This window comes from Bison bison, unplaced genomic scaffold (assembly GCF_000754665.1).
Source record: "Bison bison bison isolate TAMUID 2011002044 unplaced genomic scaffold, Bison_UMD1.0 scf7180017864280, whole genome shotgun sequence".
Lineage (NCBI taxonomy): Eukaryota > Metazoa > Chordata > Mammalia > Artiodactyla > Bovidae > Bison > Bison bison.
Genome location: NW_011494852.1, coordinates 1,634,932 through 1,641,742, shown reverse-complemented (window position 1 = coordinate 1,641,742; position 6,811 = coordinate 1,634,932).

The following is a 6,811-nucleotide window of genomic DNA, read 5'->3' as shown; positions in this document are numbered from 1 at the left end:
GCTCAGTCATGTCTGACTCTTAGCAACCCTATGGACTACAGCCTACCAGGCTCCTCCGTCCATGGATTTTCCAGGCAAGAGTACTGGAGTGGGGTGCCGTTGCCTTCTCTAAGGTGGTGCTAGTGGCAATGCAGGAGACATAAGAGATGCATGTTCAATCACTGGGTGCAGAAGATCCCCTGAAGGAAATGGCAACCCACTCCATTATTCTTGCCTGAAAAATTCCATGGACAGAGAAGCCTGGCAGGCTTCAGTCCATAGGGTTTCAAATAGTCAGACACAACTGAAGCAACTTAGCATGGATGCATGCACGCATGAAGAAAGTGAAAACTCACAGAATGGCATGAAATATTTGTAAATTATGTATCTGATAAGGAACGTGTATGAAGAATAATTAAATGCAATAAAAAAGACAACCCATTAATACTTTAATGGGCAAATGATCTGAATAGACATTTCTCCAAAGATATACAAATGGTCAACAAGTGCATGAAAAGATGCTCACCACCATAAGTCATTAAAAGAATGCAAATCGAAACCACAGTGAGATATCACATCAAGCTTACTAGGATGGCTATAAAAAGATAATAACAAGTGTTGTCAAGGTTGTGGAGAAATTAGAACCCTCATAATTAAAGGATATGTTTTGTGGGTTGTTGTGTTTTGTTTTTGTTTTTTTTTCTTTTTTTGTGGGGAAGGGCAATTTTATGTGTCAACTTGACTGGGTCACCAGGGTGCCCAGACATTTGATCAAACATTATTCTGGGTGTGTCTATAAGGGTGTTTCTGGATGAAATTACGTATTTGAATTGGTAGATTGAGTAAAGCATATTATGGAGTAATTACTGAGTAAATTGATTCCTAAGTTAATTACTGGGTAATTACCGAGTAATTACTGAGTGAAGCCTGTGAACTCAGTAAAGCATATTACTCCCTAACCTGGGTGGGCCTTATCCAATCAATTGAAAACCTAACAGTAAACCCTTATGAAGTACTTTCTCTGTGTGATCTAAGGGTGAAAATAACTCATTTAGTCTTTAGGACAAGCAAATGAGGTAATTATTATTATTCTCATTTTACACGTGCAGAAACTGAGCCTCAGAGAGGATAAGAAATGTGCTGAACATTTATCGCCGGCAACAAACACACAGCTGCTGCTGCTGCTGCTGCTGCTGCTAAGTTGCTTCAGTCGTGTCCGACTCTGTGCGACCCCATAGACGGCAGCCCACCAGGCTCCCCCGTCCCTGGGATTCTCAAGCCAAGAACACTGGAGTGGGTTGCCATTTCCTTCTCCAATGCATGAAAGTGAAAAGTGAAAATGAAGTCACTCAGTCGTGTCCAACTCTTAGTGACCCCATGGACTGCAACCTACTGGGCTCCTCCGTCCATGGGATTTTCCAGGCAAGAGTACTGGCGTGGGTTGCCACTGCCTTCTCCGAAACACACCTGGCAAAGCAGTCTGATTCCACAGTCAGTGTTCTTACCCATTAACACAGATGATGTGCTGTGCTTAGTGGCTTAGTTGTGTCTGACTCTTTGTGACCTCATGGACTGTAGTCTGCCAATCTCTTCTGTCCACGGGAATTCTCCAGGCAAGAATAATGGAGTGGGTTGCCATGCCCTCCTCAATACAGACAATACTGCTTCGCATGTATCTTGGTCTATACATTTCTTTTTAAATATTTATTTATTATTCCTTTATTTGACTGTGCTAAATCTTTAGCTGTGGCATGTGGGATCTAGTTCCCCGACCAGAGATCAAACCCAGGGCCCCTGCATTTGCAATGTGTAGTCTTAGCCACTGAACGAGTGGGGAAGTTCCAGTCTATACATTTCTTTTTTGAACTTTCATCAGGAGGCTGTATTGGTATGATTTCAAAACTTTACTTAAATCATAATTTTGTCATCAAGATAATTCATTCAACACTATCAAAGGAGTCACTGAAATGAATGGAGGAGTCACTGGTCAATAAAAATGATGTCACCACATTCCAATCCTCAGTTACCATAATTCAGAGTTGTTTCATTGAGGGGAACGCATGCAACCCCTCACACATTTCCCAACACTCTCTCTTATCCCGCCTCTCTTAAAATCCTTCAAGGCTCCAAAAGCTTTTTCACTAAAACAGTGGTTCTCAATTCTTTTTACCTTGAGATCTCTTTGTACTCTTAAAAATTACTGAGCATCCCAAAGAAGTTTTTATTTGGAATATATCTATCAATAATTTGAGATATTAGAAATTAAAATTGAGACAAATTTATAAATATGTATTAATGTTTTAAAGTAACAATAAGTTTTAACAATAACTTTAAAACAATGTTTTAAAGTAATAATTACAATAACATTTTGCATGAAACTATTTACAAAATAAAACAAAACTGAGTGAGAAGGTGGCATTGTCTTACAGTTTGCAAATCTTTTTTATGTTGGGTTTAACAGAAGGCAGCTGAATTGTCATATCTACTCCTGCATTCAGTCTGCTGTGATATGTTATCTTGGTTGAAATAGAAGACAATATGTCCTCAGAGCGATATGTAGATGGAAAACAGAGGAGTATTTTAATAGCCTTTTCCAGAAAATTGTGGATATTCTTCTTTTATCCTATACCTAGAACCCCCACCAAGGTTCTAAGGCAGATTCTTAACCACTGGACCACCAGGGAAGTCCCAGAAAGTTTTTAAATACTGGAAAACTGTCGAGCTCATGGTGGTGGATACAACTTTTCTAAAACTTGTGTTTTGGTTTGGAAATCCACATTTTATCATTGGCAACAAATACTGTCAGTTGGTTTCCTTGAAGTGATAGGTTCACTTTATTCATTTTTAAGAAGATGTCTATTAAATGTGAATAAGCATGTTTGCCTGTCGGTTATCTTTTCAAGTGGAAATGGTGTTCTGTGAAAACCGTTGCCTTGTCACCCGATAAACAATCACACAAGTACTTTTTCTTAAAACAACCACTGAACCTTGATACTTGGCAGAAGGGCTCTTTGCCTACTTCCCATTTCCTCACACAAAATATTAAAGTACTTGTGTTAAGATTTAATAAAATTAATAATGCTTACTGCTCCACAAGCACATTCTTAAGGGAAACTGGCTTTTTCTCTGTGAAAGAGTAGAAAGTGAAGTTGCCCAGTTGTGTCCGACTCTCTGCGACCTCATGGACTGTAGCCCACTAGGCTCCTCTGTCCATGGGATTTTCCAGGCAAGAATACTGGAGTGGGTTGCCACTTCCTTCTCCGAGGAAACTTCTGGACCCAGGGATCAAACTCAGGTCTCCTGTATTGCAGGCAGATCCTTTACCATCTGGAGAAGGAAATGGCAACCCATTCCAGTATTCTTGCCTGGAGAATTCCACATACAGAGGAGCCTTTGCCATAGTCCATGGGGTAACAAAGAGTCAGACATGACTGAGTAAGTAAAACAAACAAACGTCTTTACTATCTGAGCCACCAGGGAATTCTGAAAGTGTAGTAGTGAAGAATAAATATAATGATAACTAGGGCCCTGTGGCCCCACTGCCTTGAATTTACCTGCATCTATGCTGATGTGTTGCAGCCCATCGATGACAATGTGAGCACAGTGAAAAAGTGACATACAGTAAAATCATGAAAGTAGAGTTGACCACCTAGAGAGTCTTAGGGACCCCTAAGTTTCCAGGAACCACATTTTGAGAACTGGCGCCTTACGGTATTTGAAAAGGCCGAACTAACTGTCCAAAAAATGCATAATCCAAACAATATAATATGTTCAGTTTTTAAAAAGTCATGTGTCCAGGGGCTTCCTTGGAAGTCCACTGGCTAAGAGTCCATGCTCCCAATGCAGAAGACCTAGGTTCAATCCCTGGTCAGGGAAACAGATCCCACATGTGACAACTAAGAGTTTGCATGCTGCTAGTAAAGATGTCCCTTGCCATAATGACATAGAACAACAGACTGGTTCCAAATAGGAAAAGGAGTACATTAAGGCTGTATATTGTCACCCTGTTTATTTAACTTATATGCAGAGTACATCATGAGAAACGCTGGGCTGGAAGAAGCACAAGCTGGAATCAAGATGCCAAGAGAAATATCAATAACCTCAGATGTGCAGATGACACCACCCTTATGGCAGAAAGTGAAGAGGAACTAAAAAGCCTCTTGATGAAAGTCAAAGAGGAGAGTGAAAAAGTTGGCTTAAAGCTCAACATTCAGAAAACTAAGATCATGGCATCTGGTCCCATCACTTCATGGGAAATAGATGGAGAAACAGTGGAAACAGTGTGAGACTTTATTTTTCTGGGCTCCAAAATCACTACAGATGGTGACTGCAGCCATGAAATTAAAAGACGCCTACTCCTTGGAAGGAAAGTTATGAACAACCTAGATAGCATATTCAAAAGCAGAGACATTACTTTGCCAACAGAGGTTCGTCTAGTCAAGGCTATGGTTTTTCCTGTGGTCATGTATGGATGTGAGAGTTGGACTGTGAAGAAAGCTGAGCGCCAAAGAATTGATGCTTTTGAATTGTATTGTTGGAGAAGACTCTTGAGAGTCCCTTGGACTGCAAGGAGATCCAACCAGTCCATTCTGAAGGAGATCAGCCCTGGGGTTTCTTTGGAAGGAATGATGCTAAAGCTGAAACTCCAGTACTTTGGCCACCTCATGCGAAGAGTTGACTCATTGGAAAAGACTCTGATGCTGGGAGGGATTGGGGGCAAGAGCAGAAGGGGATGACAGAGAATGAGATGGCTGGATGGCATCACTGACTCGATGGATGTGAGTCTGAGTGAACTCTGGGAGTTGGTGATGGACAGGGAGGCCTGGTGTGCTGCAATTCATGGGGTCGCAAAGAGTCGGACACGACTGAGTGACTGAACTGATCTGATCTGATCTGATCTGCCATAATGAAGATCAAAGATCCAGCGTGCTGAAACTAACACCTGGCACAGCCAAATACATATATTTTAAAAAAAAGTCACGTGTCCACAAATGCCTATTACAGTCCAAGCACCATTAGGTAGACAGACATATAAGGCTGCCCACCTGCCCGGGCCTAATGCTCTTTGAGAAGGTGGACAAGAGACAAAATGATTTCAGACTGTGAAAAGGCTATAAGGAAACAGGCAAGATGAGGTATGGGATGCTGACCTAGAGGAACCTGTACAGAGCATGGTGAGAGGAGGCCTTCCAAAGAGGTGATACACTTACTGACTGCCAAGAGAGGAGAAAGAGCCATTTCTGCAAAGGGCCCAGGAAATAGCATTCCAAGTGCAGGGCGCAGCAAGTAGAAAGGCCCCACGCAGAAATAGCACAACATTTTTAAAAGAAAAGAAGGAGGGTTGGGCTCAACCCTGGGCTTAAATCTCTTTTATGGCTTTGCTCACTGTCCAGGAGTGAGGATGTCTTCAAAGTTACCTGCTGCAGGCAAGGCTGTGTGTGCTTAGTCACTCAGGCGTGTCTGACTCTTTGTGACCCCATGGGCTGTGTAGCCCGCCAGGCTCCTCCATCCATGGAATTCTCCAGTCAAGAATACTGGAGTGGGTATTGGCACAAAAACAAATATAGACCAATGGAACAAGAGAGAAAGCCCAGAAATAAACCCATGCACTTACGGGTACCTTATTTGTGACAAAGGAGGCAAGAATATTCAATGGGGCAAAGACAGCCTCTTCAATAAATGGTGCTGGAAAAAACTGGACTGCTACATGTAAAAGAATGAAATTAGAACACTTCCTTACACCATACGCAAAAATATACTCAAAATGGATTAAAGTCATAAATGTAAGACCAGAAACTATAAAACTCTTACAGGAAAACATAGGCAGAACACTCGATGACATAAATCAAAGCACGATCCTCTATGACCCACCTCCTAGTAATAGAAATACAAACCAAAGTAAACAAGTGGGACCTGATTAAACTTAAAAGCTTTTGCACAGCAAAGGAAACTATAAGCCAGGTAAAAAGACAACCCTCAGAATGGGAGAAAATAATAGCAAATGAAACAACTGACAAAAGATTACTTTCCAAAATATACAAGCAGCTCATACAACTCAATACCAGAAAAACAAACAAAAAGTAGGAAAAAAATGGTACTGAATCAAAAAAGAAGGAAAAAGACTTAAATAGACATTTCACCAAAGAAGATATACAGATGGCTGACAAGCACATGAAAAGATGCTCAACATCACTCATTATTAGAGAAATGCAAGTAAAAACTACAATGAGGTATCACCTCACACCAGTCAGAATGGCCATCATCAAAAATAAATGCTGGAGAGGGTGTGGAGAAAAGGAAACACTCTTGCACTGTAGGTGGGAATGTAATTGATACAGCCACTATGTAAGACAGTATGGAGATTCCTTAAAAAACTAGGAATTAAACCACCATATGACCCAGCAATCCCACTCCTAGGCATACACCCTGAGGAAACCAAAACTGAAAAAGACACATGTATCCCTTTGTTCACTGCAGCACTCTTTACAATAGCTACAACATGGAAGCAACCTAGATATCCATCGACAGATGAATGGATGAAGAAGTTGTGGTAAGTATACACAATGGAATATTCAGTTCAGTTCAGTTCAGTCGCTCAGTTGTATCCGACTCTTTGCAACCCCATGAATTGCAGCATGACAGGCCTCCCTGTCCATCACCAACTCCCAGAGCTCACTCAAACTCATGTCCATCGAGTCGGTGATGCCATCCAGCCATCTCATCCTCTGTCGTCCCCTTCTCCTCTTGCCCCAAATCCCTCCCAGCATCAGAGTCTTTTCCCATGAGTCAACTCTTTGCATGAGGTGGCCAAAGTACTGGAGTTTCAGTTTTA